General features: G+C 43.7%; 1 protein-coding gene across 3 annotated transcripts in view; it reads right to left on the reverse strand.

Moving 5' to 3' along the window:
- The window catches only part of HIC2 (HIC ZBTB transcriptional repressor 2), a 71,025-nt gene that overhangs the window by 30,716 nt on the left and 20,177 nt on the right, over nt 1-20,132 (reverse strand). For 2 of the 3 annotated variants that reach the window (XM_059863343.1, XM_059863346.1), the window contains exon 2: nt 183-252. The exons of the other annotated variant lie outside the window; for it this stretch is intronic. The gene's annotated coding sequence lies outside the window, so the exon portion shown is untranslated. The remainder of the gene's footprint in view (nt 1-182; nt 253-20,132) is intronic. 3 annotated transcript variants of the gene reach the window in all.

Here is a 20,132-nt window from a genome sequence, read left to right on the forward strand (position 1 = left end):
AATGCTCAGACAGTAACAGGCAGCTCAGACTTCATCCCTGCTAAGACAGAGGCCTTTGTACCTTGATTTTCATATTTACTTTCAGTTGCCTTTTAGAGAGATGTACAGACAAGCAGTCAGGCTATTCTGCTGCTCACTTGGAATGGCTGCAATAGGGCACCCGGTGTGTCTTGCCCACTCACCGCTAGCTGTGCTTGGTCTGAACGTCTTCTAGGCACTCTATCCCATGCTGATTCAGAACAGAATAGCTTCCTGGAATGCAATTACAGAAACAGTGAGGGTTTGTCTTAAAAAGGGATTATTCCAGAACAGCTATTCCTCATTAACTATTCCAAATGGCCTCTTCATTAGGATGATGAAGCTAACTGAGAACAGCTCCTCCATTCAATTTGTAACTTACCTTGGTCTCAATCAATGACCCTGTTTAGATGAGCCCTTGGTGTAGCACCACACACCCCTAACACTGGCTTCACCAACAGAAGAAGACTCACAGTTGCAATGAAAGTAGAACTGCTGCATGGGCACATCTCAGCTGAGTTTAAGTTGGGCAGATAACAGGATCAGGAAATATGTTTAAAAAAATAGTTGTTTCAATTACAGATCTCATCAGTACTGCCTGTGACATTTTGTACTTTACAAGTCTTAGGATCTGCTTTGTTCAAACTTGGTTTATTCCTTAGATATAGGGAGACCTTAACAGCAGGGAAATTTTGAGTTCTGGAACTTCTTTGTGTTTATTAAGTTCTTAGCTTGCAAGATTTCTCATCCAAAAGGGCTGAGAAAGTACCTGGCACATCTTCGATGCTTATTGAATACATTAAATAAATCAAACGTTTTATGATAAAATTCCACTCCCCCACACCAAACAGATGTAAGTGCAAGTCAAGGAGTCTTGAAAAATTGCACTAAAATTGATTTTGCTCCAGTTTTCCCCAAAGGAAAGAATTTGAGTATGGGTTGAGACAAAAATACGGAAAATCCAAGCTATCATGAACAACTGAAAAGAAATGGAGAAAAGACAGAAGCCAAAACTAAACTTCATATTCAGCATGCATAATTTATATTCTCTTCAGTGTTCTACATGAGAGGCATTCCTGGACTCACATGTAAAGTGGGAGTCTTTTTTCTTGAGCACACCAGACTTCTAGAGAAAAATGCAAGATACCTTCATGCTGGTGTCTCCTGTCTACTCAGGGGAAATTACAAACCACGGAGATCCTGAGAGGGTAGAAAAGATAGGACCCAACACAGCTGGGGATGTCAGTACCAAAGGGATCCTGTGTCAAAAAACAGGTGATCCAGTCTGCCATAACTTGATCACAGTATCAATATTTCAGCCTTCTTGTGCATACAGGCAATCTTAGTCCATGTATATGTGGTACAGGTGTGCAAACCAGCACAGTATATTGTATTTTATAAGCAGCTTTTATGGGTTCTTTTCCCCCATAGGAGAGAAAAGTTAAGAGAGACATGATAGAAAGGGGTAAGGGCAAATATAAATATTTGCAAATTAAACCGGGGAAAAAAAAAAAAAAGCTGAAAGAAACTGAAACCACTTCCAGTCTCTCCCTCCAATAAATTCCACACTCTCATGGTCTCTGGCACCACTTCACAGTAACCCCAAAAGATATTCACCTGCTCCCACAGCACTAAGAAACAAACAGTGAGACATGAACAAAGAAGCTCCCACCTAGGATGACCAATGTAATCCCGAGAGCACATTTTGAGGGGAAAACCTTATCATCAAGGCAGAAGAAAAACAAACACACACATGCACACACACAGCTCCACTGCTGTGCACCATTAGCATCCTCCCCACTTTCTATACACATCCAGTATCAGGAGATTTATATTCAGGCCAAAAGCTCATGCTGGCAAGAGAGGAAAGTAGTTTGGAGAAGAGAGGGGAAGGGGAAAAAAAGCCTACAGTTTCTTGGCTTGTGATCAGCAGGCTGGATGCATTCTGTGGAACTAGGCCAAAGCATTGGTTATTATATTCAAGGGAACATCTGAATCCCAGCTCAAGGGAGCCGAGTCTGCGGCTCTCATTTATGCTGTATATCAATTGAATATCAAACCACATTTTCCGCCTTCTGAATAATAAAGCTTAATAGTTTGGGACTCCCATATGGTCTATTGTTAAAATATTTCCAAACATTGGCTGCTGGTTTATTTCTGAAGGAACGATTTCTTTCCTTTTTAAGCTTTACTTGTTTAAAAGATGCTTGTAGCAAAAGCTAAATATATTAATTTTAAAAATATTTCCAGAGTTTAAACTAGGGCTAAAAAATCAAGGCGTAAGGAAAAGAAAATACATTTTGAAACTAGCTTTTTTCTTTTTAATGTCACATGCAAATGTTTGTTCCAGGCAGAAGCAGCTGGTGCCACCAGGCTCTGCCGTTCAGAACAGGGGGTGCAGAAGCTTTCAGAAGCCATGAGTTGCTCTAACAAAGGAGGGACCACACAGACTCAAGCCATTCACAAAAGGACCCAGGCCCATTATTTGACTATTACTTACAAGGAAGCTTGGCCAGTAACGTAGGCAATAAATACTGGAGAAACCTGTTCTGTGCATAACCCAGGTTTGTCTTTTCACAAGTCCTGCTCTCTAATTAGCTACTCATTCCTCGAGGGCACTGCTGATGGATGGAGTGTATCAATTTGGTTTACTTTTAAAAGTCAAGAAACTTGCTAAATAATAAATACTTTGCAGTGTTAGGAACAGTCACTAGTGCTCCTTCCGAGTCCCACCAGAGAAGGGTATTCCTGTGCTTTCTACTTTGCAGAAAAAGACTCAGTGGCAGAGAGTCTGTAACTCACAAGGGCTGCAGTGCCCTGCTTAGAGCTGGGATGAGAACTCAGAAGTGCTCAGCTTTTGATCCTGCATTCACCCCTGTTCCATTTGCACAGAAGGACTCAACTGCTCTGCAAGCAGAACTGAAACCCTGCAGCACTGCCTGGCTCTGCACTGCTGTGACCCTCCAGCTCCACCTCACCCAGCCCCTGACCTCTCCAAGGAGTTCCTCCTGTGCTCTGGAGCTCTCAGAGTGGCACCTTCCCACACACCTGCTGGACACTCAGCCAAGCACAGGGCGCTGAGCCAGGCACGACCAGCAGTGTCATAGCACAGAACAGAGCTGTTCCACAGCCCAGGGAGCCAAGTAGAAACTTCTGCTCTCTCCTCCTTATCTTTTGTTCTAGCCCTCATTGTTGTTTCTCATTCCTGTCTCCTACTTCCCTCCTTCTGCCTTTGTGTTCCCCTCCCCTCCATGGCCTATCTGCCTGCCCCTCCATCGCTTGCTCTGCTCCAGTGTACAGGGCTTCAGAGTCAGCTGCCCCAACCCTGAAACTGGTTGCTCTTACTCACCAGCTGCCTCCTCCCCAGAAAGGAAGAAATTCCAGTATTTCAACATTTACTCTCATCCGAATTCGGGCAGAAAAACTGAAATTAGAGGCTATGTAGAATGGAAGTTCACAAGTTTAAAAAGAAAAAAAAAAAAAAAAAAAAACAAAAAAAAAAGGAAACCTATTTGTGGACACCAGTGCATTTTGTGTCATTTGAAATGGAATATTTTACATTACTGAAACCAAAGTTAGTTCATTTTGGTTTGGTGACCTGACCTGAGAAATTCTGTTCTGAGTCAGTACAATGTTGAGCTGCTCTTCTTCCCACAGTGTTGCACTGCCCCAGTCACTGCAGCTTGGCAGCCTGGTAGCCCCGGCCCCACTTCTGGGTAAGACTCCCCTGCTAGAAGGGAGGTCCCAAAGCACACACTGAGGTCTCCTGTGGCACAGCATGGCCCCTGGGCAACCTGTGCTGCCAGATGGCACAGCCAGGACCCTTGGAGGGCAGCAGAATAGGTACCTCAGTGAACAGCTCTCTCAGCAGTCAAGGATGACCTGGAATCCAATGCAATGTTTTGAAATTGCAAATTCAATTTCCCAAGTGAAGCCTTTTAGATCAGTTAGAGAAAAGCAAAACCAAGAGGTATTCCCATTCAGGCAGCATAGACAGGTCAATGTAACATTTCTGGTAAAAGCTAGTTTATTAATTTTACAGGTGATCAGAAATCTAGTATTGTGCTTTTCTAGGAGAAAAACAATGTTTCCATTTTAAAGAAACTACACTGTTCCCTGAAAAAGCCACTCCAAGGAAAATTCAGATCAGTCTCCTACTGACCACAGCAGCATTCTTACAAACTGGCTTAAAAATAATACCATGGAGAAATCTCACTCCTGCAGAAACTTCCTCAGCAGGGAACTTAAATTATTTCAATATCAGCACCCTTCTGCCTCCTGCACAGCTCCTGGCATGACCTGAGAACTGTAGGATTTAGCTCATCAGCCGAGTTTAACAACTAGTTTAGAGTCTGACAAGTATTGAACCAGGGGGTTTGCAACAGATGTCTGACCAGTCAATACCTTGCTGCTTCAAGCCAAGGCACAGGCACAGCTTTTACGAGCAGTTGGTAGAAACAACTGCTGGTGAGCTGCTGAAGGCTCTGAGTTCTGCCTCAAACGTTAGGGGTGCCACCAACTCATGATCAGCAAACAGTTCTAAAAACAAGTGGAGAGGACTCAGAGGGAAGATTAATATGCATTCACAGAAAGCTATTTTAGTAGCTTTCCTGTAGACTCTATAATGCAGCTCTTGGAGTGTGTATTCTTCCCCCAGGTCTGAGAGAAGGCAGAGTGTGTGTCTGTATGGATGGATTTGATTTGCTCTTGCAAAAAAAAGAAAAGGAGAGACACATAGCCTGTAGTTTCAGGGCTGGAAACTGCAATAAACCTCTCTTTTTAAACCCCATAACCTTGTGACTGTTTTATAGTTATAAGGAATCATAACCAGAGAAAGATTTAGCCTAACAGTGATCTGCCCTCAAAGACATTAATCTGTCACATCTAATAGAAGGGGAATAAGGAGACGAACCTTTCCTCTAAGCAATTCAAACAGATGGTGTATGGCTAAGGTAGGAACTTACTTGCCCCTGTAACAAGGGTAAATTTGGCAATGCTGCACACCCAAAGATGCTATTTATGTGTGAGAAATATCTCTGCATGATTTCCTTGTGTTTTAAAACCTGAATTCTCTACAACCGTATCTCAGCGCTTTTGTGGTTGACACATTCAATCAGCTTTCCACCCACTTTTTCACCCCCTTTTTGCCAGCAAGATTGAATCTCTCTTGTTTGCAATTTTTAACTCTTCTCAAAGTAATTTTTTATTTTTGAGGCACCAGAAGAAGATAATTTAAGTACATCATGCCAACATGTTAAAGCACTTTTCTACCAGTACCTCAAATAAAATTTTCTTTGTCTGGGTTTATAGTAGATTCTTTCTTACCCTACAAAGCACATCAAAGTTTTCAGTTTAGTTTCTCTTTCTTTCCTTCTTTGTATCCTCTATAGAAAATAAAAAGGTTTATTTTCTCTCCTTCTTTCTTCCCCCACCCCCACCCTCAAGCCCCAATTTCTCTTTTCTAGTTTAATCATACAACTTCTCTTCCCTCAGAAGCATGAAGTTCCTTCTCCAGACCCACAGTAAGAAGCATTACTTGATCACCTTGCTCTGGGTTCCTGCCTCTTCTCTAGAGGAGCAACAATTGGCTCCTGGGACACTTTGCTCCGTTTCCTCTCCTGGAAGACAGCCAAGGCTTACTCAATTCTCCTTCCTCAGGTCTGCCACTCAGCCCACTAACCTATCCCTATTTTCCACCCACACTGAACAAGACATAAGGTTTCCAAACTTGTCTGGAGAGCTTAGTCCCAAATTCAGCTCATTGTCCTATAAGAGACCAGGCACGAAACCAATTCCAGTGCTTAAGAGTTCCCATGACATCTCAAAGCAGGTGAAGACCATTATTGTCAGATTCCTAGCATGCAACAAGGCTGATGGGGAGTACTGAAAGATATGGGGTAGCAAGAGACCAAATTCACTTGCAGTGGCAGTCCAGGGGAGTATACTGAATTCAAAGGAGCAGTAAACTGAGACACTGGTTTTCCAGACTGGTCAGGGGAGGATTGGTCTTAGAGGACCTAAGGGTAATCCCCAGATTACCCTTCCCCACACTCACGGGGAGCAAATGTCACTTTGCATGGTGAAGCATGCCAGCTCAGGAGCATGCTGTATGTTTCATGTTAATGAGTATTTGTGTGGAACCCAACTTCCTTCCCCTCCCTAATTTTTATATAATTAAGGATCAGAACAAGCATTTTGTTTCAGTCTACAACAGTGACAGACAACAGCACTATAGAACAACAGCAAAGGGAGAGAATTAAGTAAAAAAATGCAGGTGGTAGACACTGCTTTGGCCACTGCGTGAAATGAAGGCTTGAGTGCACATTTTTGCCTGATTGCATAGCTGTTTCTGCTGCCCATCTAATCTGCTTAGAAAACTGGTTTTGAAGGATATGGTTCAGACATACCACTCGCATGGGGAGGGGGGAATGATGAGGGGAGAAAAAAAAAGTGCTGCAGCTGCAAAAGATAAAATAGAGACAACTAATTTTCTCAGAGCTTGCAACACAACCTCTCCCCCTCCTCCACATGCAGTCACTGCACTGGCAGGATAAGCTGGAGATTCTCCAGTGTAAGCAAAGAAGGCACAATAAGGTGTGCAGGCCCTTCTCCACCCCGCTCCCCACAGGCCTGGGGGTACCACAGAGAGCGGAGGCCGACAGCCCCACTGGCAGGGAGGGGGACATTCCTCTGCCCACTCCTTCCCACTGCAGGCCCATTTCTCAGAGGGGACGTGAGAAACACACAGTGCTGGATGTTATGCTGAGACAATAATGAGCGTAAGAGAGCCGCAGACTCCTGCTGTACCAATTGGTAGCTGGGTTCTGAACTCTCATTGTGTGATCCGATTTCTCCTGTCATTCAAGCCATTTTGCAAACTCCAAGCATACGTTCATTTAAGCCATGTGTCCTGAAAGCTAAACAGCTGAAGGGGACAGGGAGAGAGGGGTAGGGAGAGAGGAGAGCCACTGGATTTCTGGTGACAGTGTCTAAAATACACATTTGCACAAGGAAGTCTCACTTTAGATCGTCACTTAGCAAAACAACTACAGCTGCTGACAGGCAAGAGGTACAGTTTCAAGTGACCATCAGACACAAAATAGGCCAAATAAATTACTGCAGTCTAAAGGGAGTGGGTGTGTGTGCTCTCACAAATGTAACAGAGATAACAAATGGATTACCACTGGGTGACCCAATGTCAAGATTAGCAGCCCCAGTTCTCATTTCAGTTACACCGTAGCAATGACATTACCCAAGATCTAGTAGAAGCGAAACTGAAATCAGAGTCCAGCCCAGGATGTAGGGGAGGCAGCTGCTTTAGTTTTTTAATGCCTAGAATTTCAACCTAGTTTGCTTTGTTTCAAGAGCCTAAACTGCCTGTGGCACAAGGGGCAGCAGCCTTTGCCAGCTGCCACGTGATCTGCAAGGGTGTTTTCTAAAAGGATTTTTTTTTTTTTTTTACATGGGGTTGGGGGAGAGGAAGTAGGGGTTGTCAGTGACAGAGGTAGACAACAAGAGAAGTATTTTGGCATGTTTTGTCCCTTTCCTCAAAGGTATTTTGTCCCTTTATTTCCATTCTGTGCCCATACACAGAGTTACCCTCTCCTCTGCATTCTCCTACACATACACCCATGTTTTCTTTGAAAGAATCAAGAAGGCCAGTTCTGGCCTTTGTGGGGTCTTTGAGGAGACACTGTGTGAGTGCTTACTCCATCACTGAAGTAAAATACAAGGGGTTTTTACATATATAAAAATAATTTGAAGCTTTCCAAATATTAATTGCCTATGGAAATTAAACATCTGCTAACAATAAACTCCCCAAACAAATGAGAAGATTAGTTTCAGTCTGACTGAAATGCTTTCCCTTGCTAATTGCTAAGAATACAATTTTCTTGTCTTTTACAATGGCAATTTCATTATTCTCCGATTATCCCAATATTTCAGTCCTTTTTCTTTCACAACAGAATGAAAAAGGTCTGATTCCCATCTCCAACGCAGCTTTCAGAGTCCTGCAAAACCAAGAGAGAAACTGGAAATTACGAGGAGCCACAGAAAGCCCTGAGGGCAGAGCCTGACTACGTGGGCTGCAGAGTCCACCTGCACACCTTTTCTTACCACATCACCCACAGCCCCCTCCGAGTCTGCCGAGTTTTCACAAGTATCGTACTACAGACTACACCCCGCTGTGGCAACTGGGTGCTGGAAGTGCAAAGAGGAGCTGAAACGCTGATAACCCACGCGAATGCTTAGAATAGCAGATGCCAGGGGGAGAGAAGGGGGCCACCAGCTGAATTTGCATCACACAAGGAAATAAGTCAGTTGGGCAAAAGCCCCATATGTCTGCTTGGGAATGCAGAGCTAAAAGGGCTTTTACTGCTTGGAGAACTGCAGATCTCCTCCAGCTTCTCATCACACCCTCTGCAACTTGGTGCAGAAGCACACAAAAAAGATTTCAAAACCTCACAGTACTTTTTACTATACAAGAAAAGCAACTAGTCCTTTTCATGAATATGTTTTCTGCATTTAAGAATCAAAAAGCACTTAGCTACAATACTTGCCCTCTATCCACTTAAGGGATGAAAGACCCAGCCTGGTTTGCTCGAGGTCAAATAGCAAGTTCAGCAGCAAGAGATGACAAGGGCTCAGGTACATCCAAATCCCATTCAACTGTTGTACCCCTTAGACTGAAGGGATGTTAAACACTCTCATGGCGTCAAGAATGACTAATGCCCTCCCAGGTTAGCTTGTGATACAGAGCTGGGAACTCGCACATCTCCTTCCTCTTGCCTCCCACTCCAGTATTGTTGCAAAGCCCACGTGATGAGATTTTCCTAATCAGCAATTAAATAGTTAATGCTTCCATTACAGCAGATGGAACAGGAGTTGCTGCAGGGAAGGTATGCAGAGGGAAGGAGGAGAAAAGACACAGCAAGGAGGAAAAAACAGAGAAACAATCCTAAAGGAAAAGCAGTTTTCCCACTAAAAGGAGTGATTAGTTGACTAGACAACATAACACTTAAGACTTTGTCTAGACTAGGATAAAATGCTATATTGTTGAAGGTGTTTGAGGGGTATAGTGTACATAAGGCTCGTGGCCTTTGAGGATGTGGTAGCCAAGGAAGAGACTAATTAGGACATGTTCACTAACATGTCTTAATGTTCCATGTTTAAATCCTTGCCCAAGAACTCAAGGCTATGCAAAGCAAAGGTCTCACGCTGTTCTAATGACTGTAAAACCAAAGCTATGACACAGTGCAAAAAAATCAGAATGGTGAGGAATTGCTGAAGTCTCACACTCCCCATTTTTCTTATGCTCATCGAATGCCTAGGAACATTTGCATCTTAAAACATTCACCAGCATTTTACCAGACAACCTACTATGACATTTTTCCTCTAAAAATCTAATCAAAAGCCTAAATGCCAATAATAAAAGAGAACACAGGCTAACAGCCTACACTCCTATGAAACTTGTCCTTTTACTCCAATGTCTGCACAGGCAGATTTTGGAAGGAGGGTGTGAGAGAAAAAGAAGATAGGACTATGAAGAGCGTGCCCAAGGCTTCAGCAAAACCATCATTTTGATAATCCATTACCAGGTTTGTAATTAAAATCAAATCCCACCTCACTAGGACAGCCAGATGCATCCACAGAGACCTTGTCCTGAGAGTTGTTACACTAAATACTAGGAGAATCACAAATGCTGTAGCTTCTTCTTAACCCTTCCAGCAGTATTTCAGGAACCACCTGCCAGTCTGAAAAACTGATCACTTTTCTCCCAGCTTGTTATAGGCTCTAGGTGTGCCCCTAACCAAATAGGCTTACCACTTAAAAGCTTAATTACACCTGTGGCTTAAACCTTATCCCAGACAGCACTCGGGAGCGTTTGGATTTGGGTGTTTCAGGTGTGAGACTGGGGCCTGCATTCACAGCTAGGCAAGTCAGAGTAGGAGCCCCTGGTAAATGAAGGCAGTGCACTGGGGAGCAGGGGATAAAGAAGAAAGAAGGGCTTTTTCCATTTTGATCACATTTAACTATATTTACATTTCCACAGCTGGGCTTGAGTAATGTCCACCTCCTTGTTTGTGACTGAGGGCAGATATTAGAGTCTCAGATTTCTTTTCCACAACAAAAAGATCAAAGTTTGAGCCACTTGTGCAACTTAGGTGTTTACAGTGAACTGGTCTAATTGCATGGCAAGTCCTTCCTCCCGTTATCAGTCTCACACTGAGCCAAGCTCCTTCATTCCAGAAGCACCAGGGAGGACTGAGAGGAGAGGGCCCACGTCTGCTGTGAATTATAAGCCACCATCCCTTCTAGCTACTCAAACATGGGAACTAAACTACAGTGTGCAAGGGAAAGGTTTAACATATTCAAGTAAATATTCACTCGGGGTGTGGTCTGCAGGGCTGACAAAGCATTTCCAGGTTGTATTTTTAAAGAAACTTTTAAAAAAGCAAGTACTGTGTGAAGAACCAGAATGACAGACAAGGCTCCCTTCACTGCTCTTCTCAGTATTGCCTAGGTAGTACAGGCTCATGGTGCATGTTATTGTCAAAGGAAACCTGTGCTGCCTTGTCCAAAGTTACTGGCAAAAGAAAGATAAAGAAGTACAGCACAGTAGAAGTCCATGCAGACAAGCTTCCACATTCCTAATCTCGTGCAAAGGACACACAAACTTTCTCGGTCTTAGTTTTGCAAGCTATGAAATGGAGCTAAATTTTAGGGTTTTGTGAAATGGTTTTTAATTAATAATTGCAAAGCATACATCTTCAGATGAAAGGTATCATATAAATATTAATGAGCTCAGACTACTGGCAGTATGCGTGTCTCTTAGGAATCGTAAGCACCATGGATGGATCAAAGAGGACATGTAGCTCTAAGAGACAGAGTGGTGGGAGTAGTCTCTGTCTTTAACTGTATTTTAAAGTAGATCCTCAAGACTGTTGTGGATATGCCCTATCAAGTTACAGCAGCTTTCAATTAAAATGACATTTTATCCTTAGGCAAAATTCCACCGTGCACCTTTTAATATTAGCAGGGCACATTTTCACTCATGTAGATATTTCTTCTACATACATTCATTACTAGATCTTTGTAAATAGGGGTCGAACCAACTGGGAAATAGGAATTTTACCTTCATTTTTATCAAAATAAATACCCCTTACCTAGTTACATTGCTGAAAAACTTCCAGCTCCACTGCAGTGCGGTGACAAGAAGCAGGATGAGGATGTGGCAGTTGTTTGCTTCGCGGTGCTCTTAGCTCAGCCTGGCAGCACTTCAGACACGGAGCTGTCCTTTGAATGAACGTGGCAGAAAATGCCGCATGGTGAAGGTACTGCTTCTGTTCCCTGAGCAGGGGCAGCACAAAACGTGGCTACGGCCACGGCGGGGAGAGGAGCGAGCCCCTCCGGGGGCTGTGCGCGGGCAGGTCGGTGCAGCGAGGGAGCAGCAGCAGCGCGGCCTGCGGAGCGCGGCCGGGCCGGCACGGGGAGGAGGCTCGCAGCCGCCTCAGGAATGCGGGATGGCCGCAGGCCTCGGCAGTGTTTTCCAAAGAGGTGCTTAGGTTTGTTTCTCTTAGGGTCCAGCAAGCCTGTGCTTTATTGTTATTGGGGGTGGTGGTGGGGAGTGAGGGAGAGTTGCCTTGTTGGGGTTTTTAAAAATACATTAGAAGGCAACGGCGAGCAAAGACATTTCTTTGCCTGAGGAAAATTCAGTTTTATCAGCTGCCTTCCTACCTTTCTCGGCTGTAAGACACCATGGACAGCTTTCTGCCTACTTCTCTGCAGCCAGGCATCCTAGTTGCTTTGTGAGCCTGACACGTGGCCAGCCAGGGGTCTACAGAAGTTGCCTCCAGTCTGGGGCTGCATTTCATTTCCTCAGCGGAGTCAGAGCAGTGGCCTTCTGTCCTGCTCACCTCAGGCACATTTCCATAAGCTCTGCTCTCTGCAGCTGCTGCTAAGGCAGTGCTGGAGCTGCCTCTGGTTTTGTCTACACTGAAACAACTGGGACTGATTGCTTAGTGCTGGTATTAAGAACAAAAACGAGATGGTGTAGGCACACTCGGTGCTTGTAATTGTGTCCCCGAGCTGCTCAGAGGGAGCACAGCAAAGAGATGGCATTAAGAGGCCTTACCGCTTCTTTGGCAAAAGAGATTGAAATTTGGAAGATGCTCAGAATAAATAACAGCTTGATAGTTCAGAAAAAAAACTCCCCAGAAATTAATTTCCTCCTGTGTTGCCACTATAAGATGGGGTGTTCACAACCCAGTGAGTGGTGTCCAAAACAATGGTCTAATAATAACTTGGATCTACTTGCTGTGCTCAGTGCTAAAAGATATGATAGAAAATGTAACTGTGTTTTGATACCAAGTAATATAAATCTGGACACCATGCCAACAATTTTTAGACAAGGAACCATGAACCCTAACCAGAAAGATTGGGAGGTTAATTTCTTCCCTGGCCACACCAGGGAATTTTACACCTCTGTATGAATAATGTTTTCATAGCAAACCCAGGCATCAGTCCTAGCAAATACCTCTCTGTAAACTCTAGCCCAAAAGAATCACTTTGGAAAAGGTCATACCACCTCCTGTTCCCAGAATTAAGTTAATTAGCACTTGTCCCTCTCTGTATAAGGTCAGGGATCCTCCCACAAAGAAGGTACACAACCAGATTGTTAAAAGATGTACATATGCTCTCTTAAGCAAACAGGCTTCTCTGTAGTATCACTAAGATTCCCTCTGGTCATCCCTGTAGAACTCCCAGTTGGAAGGGAAGCAGGCTGGGAGATCAGTGTAACCAGTGCTTTGCCAGATACAAGGAGCACAGTGCATGCCAATAGGAATACTGATATTTTAGTACTAGGCAGTGATCTGTCTCCATCTGGATGATTTTTATTAGGTTCAGCATCAGCCTTCATGTAGAATGAAATATCTGAACTATGGGAATGTTTTCTCATTGAAGTTGAAAGATTTGCAATTAATTTTTCTCTATGACACACTTTGTTCTTATTTCTTCTTATTCCATCCAGGTATTTGTGATATATATATTATGGAAGTATTTCACTTCTCCTCCATGTGACCACCTACATGCATTGACAGAAAGCAAATCCAGGTAAGACCTGCTATCAGTTATATCTGGGTACAACTGAAGTTTGATCAGCAATGAAGGTCAACGCAATGTTCTGTATTTTCTGTCCACAAAAATGTTACACAGTGCACTTACTGAAAGAGGTTTAAAAATAGCCTAGCCCACACGGTTCTTGGGCACAGAAATTTTGTCAAAGGTTGCCTGCCAGAGAACTCAATTGCTGATTTACAGCAGTAGTTTAGGAACAGAAACCCAGACCCAAGTGTTTAATTACCAACATTCCCATTCTAATCTAACACAGCACAAACCGTGTAGGATGCTAAACCCCCCCTTCCATAAGCCAGCCATGGCTGCTTGCTCTGAGCACAGCCTCGAACCTGCTAAGCAAGAAAGGATTACACCAAGGACAACAGGCTCCAGTTCCCCAGAGAGAGCACTCCTTTGCAGGCCCATAAAAAAAAGGGTTCAGAGACTATTTGTGTCAACTCCCTAAACCACAGACCACAACTAGCCCTCCCTCTGAAGCACTTGCATGCTCCTCCTTGCAAAGCTGGAGCAAGATATGTTGGCACCCAGATCACCTCCTTTGGGGGCCCACCCATCCCTCTTGCTGTCCTTCCGTCCCTTATCGCAGGCTTCCAGACCCTCTCCCTGGGCAGCAGCAGAAACTGGCCTGTATTTGCCTCCAGGTTTGGCACTGTTCTGTTTCACCATCTCCCTGTTCTTCTGACCCAGGGTGCAGCCTGCCCACCCTGCTGGGTCCTCTGATACCAAGAGGGACATAACATGTAGAGAATCATGAGTAAGAAATGTAAAACTGGCAACTCTGGCATTTGAAACAAAAGGGGATTTAGGATGCACTTGGCATTTCAGCTTTGAAGTTTAAGATAAACGAGGCAAAACTGAACTGTAGAAAAGGAATGGCTTATGGGCAGCTCAGACTTGTCCTAGACTTTCAAGCCAGTCATTTCCCATAAATACTCATAATTTCAAACATAAGAAAGGGGGAGAGGAGACAAAACAAACTGAGTCAACTGCTTACTGCCTTTCTGATTCAGACGCCTCAGCAGGTATAAGACAGAAATTATTCTAGGAAAAAGTTCCTTTTTATGTATCTGGGACAGCCCCCAAAATTTTTACCAGAGGGGAAGAAGAGGACAAGAACTAAACTGCAAACCTGTCCGCACCCTAGCAGGAATTCACCCATTTTTCACCTCCCACAGGTATCATTAGCATGCTACTGAGAGCAGAAAAAAAGCAGCTAAGATCAAACACAAGCTAGTAACAAAGCTCTTCCTCTTGTCATCCTGCAATGGGCCAGAATTTCTGGCTGCAGCTTGTCTTTCCCTGAAAGTCTGGGCTAGTTCAGAGTCCCTTTTAAAAGAAGTGCCACACTATGAACGTGCTACAGCTGCGACACAGAAAGTGCAGAAGGCAGGAAGTCTGACGTTCACACCAACCTCAGCCCCTTCACTCACACCTCTTTTCAAATAGCTTTAGCACATGGAGCCCACATTTTCACGTTCTCAGAACTAGCTTTATCTATCACACTGCAAGTTTAAGAGAAATTTTTGAAATAAGTCTCTTTTTCCACACTCAAAGACTCACTCAGCTGGGAGCAACTTTTAAATTGTTTCTGTAAACTGTTCTCCTCTCTGATTTTTGCAAGAAGTTGCCACATTCCCTTTTAAAATAGTATATATAATTTTTAAAAAATAAAATACAGATTGAAACACCATACCAACTGTTGTCACAGTCCAAAAATGTCTGGATTTTCAAACTTAAGTCCACCACTGTGTAAAAAGGCCACACACATGTAAGTGTCAATCAGGCTCAGTGGCAAAACACAGGGACCCAGGCTGAGCCTGCAGAATGGCACAAACTTTCCTGGACAGAAAAAGAGTGCCAGTTCTCACCCATCTGGAATAATCTCTGCATTTTTCAATGCAGACTTTTGGAATTCGACCTCAAGAAGCCAGGTGCTTGATTTCTGCATCTCCTGCATTGCTGTGTTTTGTGACAGAAGAGGAGGAGAGAGAAATAAGAAAAGTGTATTATTTTCAAGGTTACACCTTAATTACACCTAATATTACCATAATGACTATTTTTTTAGTCAACTCTGTTGAGTTGTTCTGTGCCCAAAAATTCTGTAGCTGATCCTGTGCATTTTTAAAAGAAACACTATCTCCATTCCCCTCCTCTCAGCATCAGAATTAAAATAAAGTAACATTCAAAGTATTTCTGGGAAATGGCAAACAAATGGGTAGTAAAGCCTGGAGGTTGCTTGGCAGCAGAAATCAGCTATGGCAAGTAACTCAGTGAGGGCAACAAAACCCAGAGTTTTCCAGCATTTGAACACTCAGCAAAGACTGATGAGTGAGGGGAAAGGGCCAACCCCACATGATACTGCCAGGTCTCAAGTACTATTTTGAATCAGGTAAACTAATATCTCCTGTACCTGTTCCAAACCACAGAGTAATACATGGTCTCTGTCTACAAAGTCTGCTGGCTGCCCTCTTTGGAAGTAGCATCTATCTTGGTGAAGATCTTGTATTTTCTCTTGGTCACTGGAAAAGGATCCCAAACAAGTGGCAGGGACACAGGGGTTTGGAAGCCTTTGCGTGTTTATCTTTACTGATAAGGCTGCAATCCTAGCTGCAAGCACATCAGCCCCTGTCTGCAGCAAAACCTTATTCCAGTGGATGCCTGCCTTGAAACAGGCTTCCCTGGGACTGGGCAGTGCCTTTAACCCCTTAATGCCCCATCTAAAGAAACCTCAGTGTAGATTTCTTTTGCTTGACAATGCATCATGTTTTCATACAACTTAAAAAACAAGCAGGTAAGTCAGACCTGCTTTGAGACAGCAGCAGTGCAGATTATATAGATTATATACCTCCACAGATACTATCAGGGCAATTTACCCTCAGAGAGTTTCATCTCCCCAAACCTCCTCTGGTTCTGTGCAGATCAAAAAGAACTGTCTATTCGAAATAAAAGGATGCAACTATCCAAACTGTGGGTGGACCACAAAAAAATTCATTAAGAGGACTTCTTGCAATTATTTTGTCAAATTGATTGGAGACCTTCAGCCAGAGCTGTTTAGATTCTTAGAACTGGAGAATCAACTATGATTCCCAGCCAGCTGATCTTTTTCTAACAGGTTAACTAACTTGTCCATGCAGCTTTGTTAATGAAATCTCAGATCACTCACAAACACGCATGCCAAGGGCAAATATCCAGAAAGGAGATCACTAGGGATCTCCCACAGCTCACATGCCAAGAGTTTGGACAGCCTGAAAATGACAAACAAGTGGCTTTTCTCTGACAGCAGGTTTCATTTAGGTGCTCCCACTTGCTCTTTCCCCATCTTCTTCCTACACCACTGAGTCAACCTTGACCAGACAGGTTTCAGTTAAACATGTGCTTTGCCAAAGGTGTTTTTAAATTATGTTTTAAAAGTTTATTTATAGTACACACGCAGAGTGCATGATGCTTTCAGGACTTCTGGAGACTTCAGCATCTTGGCAGAACTTTGCCAGGTGGAAGGAACTTGAATTCATCAGCTGGGCCATGGAAAACCACCACCTCCTCACTGTGTCTATTCATGTACCCCAACTCAAAGATGGAGTGCTATAAAATAATTTTTACTCCGTCACCTCTTACCCATTATTCATAACATCTATGATCAACATACTAGAAATTCCAATTGAAAAAAATGCAGAGAAATCCAAGTGATTCCCCTCCAGCTGATCTCTTACCAAAACCAGCAGCTCGTGAGACAATGCAACTATGAACAACTTCCCATCAGGGCAAGGGTTGGAAAACAAACTTTATAGAAAGTGAACTGGGTGAAACTTGCAGTGAGAGTTACGTGGTCCAGCACTCCTTGCATGTGGCAAACAGTAAGTTTCATTTAGGGGTTTGTCCTAAATGGTTGTATTTGACCCATCTGACCAGTTCCTCTTTTCCTAAGAAAAATCTAACATGACCACAAGATCATTTCAAAGCAGAAAAGCAAATATTTTAGCCTCTCGGCTAAGTTCTGACCCTAAAAGACAGTTGTTCTCATGGTTTGGCTTCTGAATTATATGCAGCACAAGTCTGGATTTACTGCACAAACCTTTGCTATGCACTAGAGATCCCCCATCCTGCTGCCTGCTCTGTACCTGGCCTGGGCAGGGAACATCCACTGCACAGGCCCTTCAGATCAAAGGGTGTGCTCATGACTGGTTTTGGGACAAGTTTAACTTTCCCTGCTCCAAAATGGCACAAGTTGCTGAAATATTGTTTCCTCAGCTGCACGGCAAATACAACCAGAGCAAGTTACTCAGAGTAATGGCTCAGAAACCACAATTTTAGGAGGTGGCACAGAGGCGTTCTGAGAGGAGAAGAAAAGGATGTGGTAGACAATTTGCTAATGCCCAGAAACTCTCTGTCTCGAACAAGCGAGCTGCACGCCACAATGCCTCGGGACAGGGCTGAGCCCAGTGCTCTTTCCACAACAGCAGCTTTTTCTAAATAAAGATGTCTTCACACGCAGGACTTGGGAAACTTAATTCAGATTAACTAAAGTAGTGAATTTAAAGTGAATTAGCTAAACCACATTGTATCTCTGTACAGACACCGTCATTCCATGTTAAAAGGAACTTTAATTTCACTTATCTCATTCTACTAAATTAAGAGTTAATTCTAAGAATGCCCATGCAGGGATTAGTGGGTTGCACAAATGATGAAGTTACATGCTATGCTGGAGCTGAATGTGGCATAGGAAGTCTCCCCACTTCCATGCTAAAAAATGCTCATTTCCCACCACTTAAAAATAAGCTAACTAAAATTAGAAATTTTATTTTTCTAATTACCCATGCCTACAAATCTAAAGCTGCATTTAGAAAAACTTGCCTCTGGCTCTGCATTGGTCTTTTGTTTCAGTCTATCAGACCATATGCATTGTTTAAAAATTAAAGTATCAGAAGAAAAAACATTGATATAATTTTAAAAAATGGAAAAGACCACAGCACATAAGAAATATTCATGCCATTTTTTTAAAAAAGCCAGACATCAGACCCAAGCCACATCAGCTGCAGTCTGCCAATGGACCTGGATCTAGACCATTCCCTGAGCTACTGATTTCACTACCTAACAGAGGATAATTCTCAAGTTTTATAATTGAGATTGTTGTTTGTTAGCAACTAGGTATATTTCCAGCTCACTAAGTAGCATGAACCTCTTACGGTTTCATCATGGGTCTTAAAACACCACAACCCAGATAGTGGCATGGACAGAGCATTTCTTCATCAAAAGGCTCAGCAAAAATCACTTCACAGAGGAGACATGACAGAAAATGGTCAATCCCTAGCTGCCATTTGGGAACAGACTCAACCTCCCTGCTTCAGTTTACCTGGGACTGCTGAGAGAGCTTGCAGCAAATCAGAACCACAGACTATAGGAGTCCAGGTAGCACAAGGGAGACTGACCAACTGCTTGAAGTGAGAGCAGTCTGGTAACTGTGGTTACTAAATAGGCTGAACCTGAAAGCTCTTCCCTACAGAATACGTGCTACTTTCCTTGCCACCCCTTTTCGAGCTGGAGAGGAAGCAAAATAAGGATAAAGAATTTTTATTATAGATCTTAGGTAAACAACACTCTGGCTCCAATGCAGTCTTCCACAAGAAAGAAAAACAACTTCTCAAGCAAGTTCAGATTGTTAAACAGGAGACAGATGAAAGCATTGCCTCAGAATGCAAGGAAATCCCAGGCTGGCTGGTTGGGAAAGAATTAGCAATGCATAATTTAAAAAAGCACTCTCCCCTTCCTCATCCCTGAGGTGAGCACAGGTCCTGCATATTACTGACTTCTGCATCAGCACCAGATGATGAAGCCATCACTTGAGGTCTTTCTCCTTTCTCCCCAGGCTTCTCTCCCTCATGCTTTCAGTTGCTGGAGGCTGTTACACAGCAGTTCCTGCAAAGATCCCTGTGTGGCAGGACACACTGTTTGCATGAGCAGTTTGTGATGAAAGATTTGGCCACTGGAGAAAACCAGGAGGGAGGAAGCCAGATAGCAGCACTTATCCTGACTCGAGATAGAGGTTCAGTGGTCCCCCATGGTGGCCTTGATTGAGTACCCATGGAGCCAGCTGTCCTGCTCTTGTGTTCAGAAGACAGGACCAGGGCAGAGCTCAGATCACACTTTACTGAACAGAGTAAATCCTGTCCCTTGGTAATACTGCCTGGAACACAGTCTCTTGGCATCCTCTGCAAACAGTGATATCAGCAACACACTATGGGAGCTCAGACCCCTTGCTGCAAAAGCTGGGGACTGAGGACCACAACAGCACAGTGCAGTGATGCAGCTGAGCTCTGCTGTTCCTTGGCACCCAACTCCAGAGGCAGGGAGTGGCTTGAGTGCAAGTCTGTCATACATGAAGAGAATACCCAGCTACACACTCATGTAAAGGCTAGAAACTCCCTCACCTCAGGGTATAAACCAACCACCAACTTCCTCTATGCACAAGTTATACCATATTTGTTTGTTTTAGGAGTTCTTGTACCTTTCCCTCAAGCATCTGGTGTTTGCCTGTCTTAGAGAAAGGATGCCAGGCTAGACAGACAGATCATGGCTTCTTTCTGGTATGGCAATTACTGCATTCCAGCTTGGAAGGGGGAGAACACACTGGGGAAAGAGAGGAATGTTAGATGGCAAGTTCCAATAACACATGGCCCCATTAAACAGCCTTCCCTCCCTGTCTGGCCCTGCGCAGTTATGCCAGCAGCACACCAGGAGCACACAGCAGCACAACTTGGCCCTTTGCACTCTCAAAGAGTCCTGTGTTCCACCACAGAATTTGGGAACAAAGCTGAGCGGGGCTCAGGCCTCATCCTGGAAGTCCTCCCATGTGCAAGAAGCAGGATGTTCCCATGCAAATAAATATGTTACAAAACAAGGGGACAGAGCAGAATTGTGGTCTGCAGCACAAGTTAATACAAAATATAATATTTAAAAACAACAGATCTCACCAGACACCA

Source organism: Haemorhous mexicanus, chromosome 19, assembly GCF_027477595.1.
Source record: "Haemorhous mexicanus isolate bHaeMex1 chromosome 19, bHaeMex1.pri, whole genome shotgun sequence".
In the NCBI taxonomy this organism is placed as follows: domain Eukaryota; kingdom Metazoa; phylum Chordata; class Aves; order Passeriformes; family Fringillidae; genus Haemorhous; species Haemorhous mexicanus.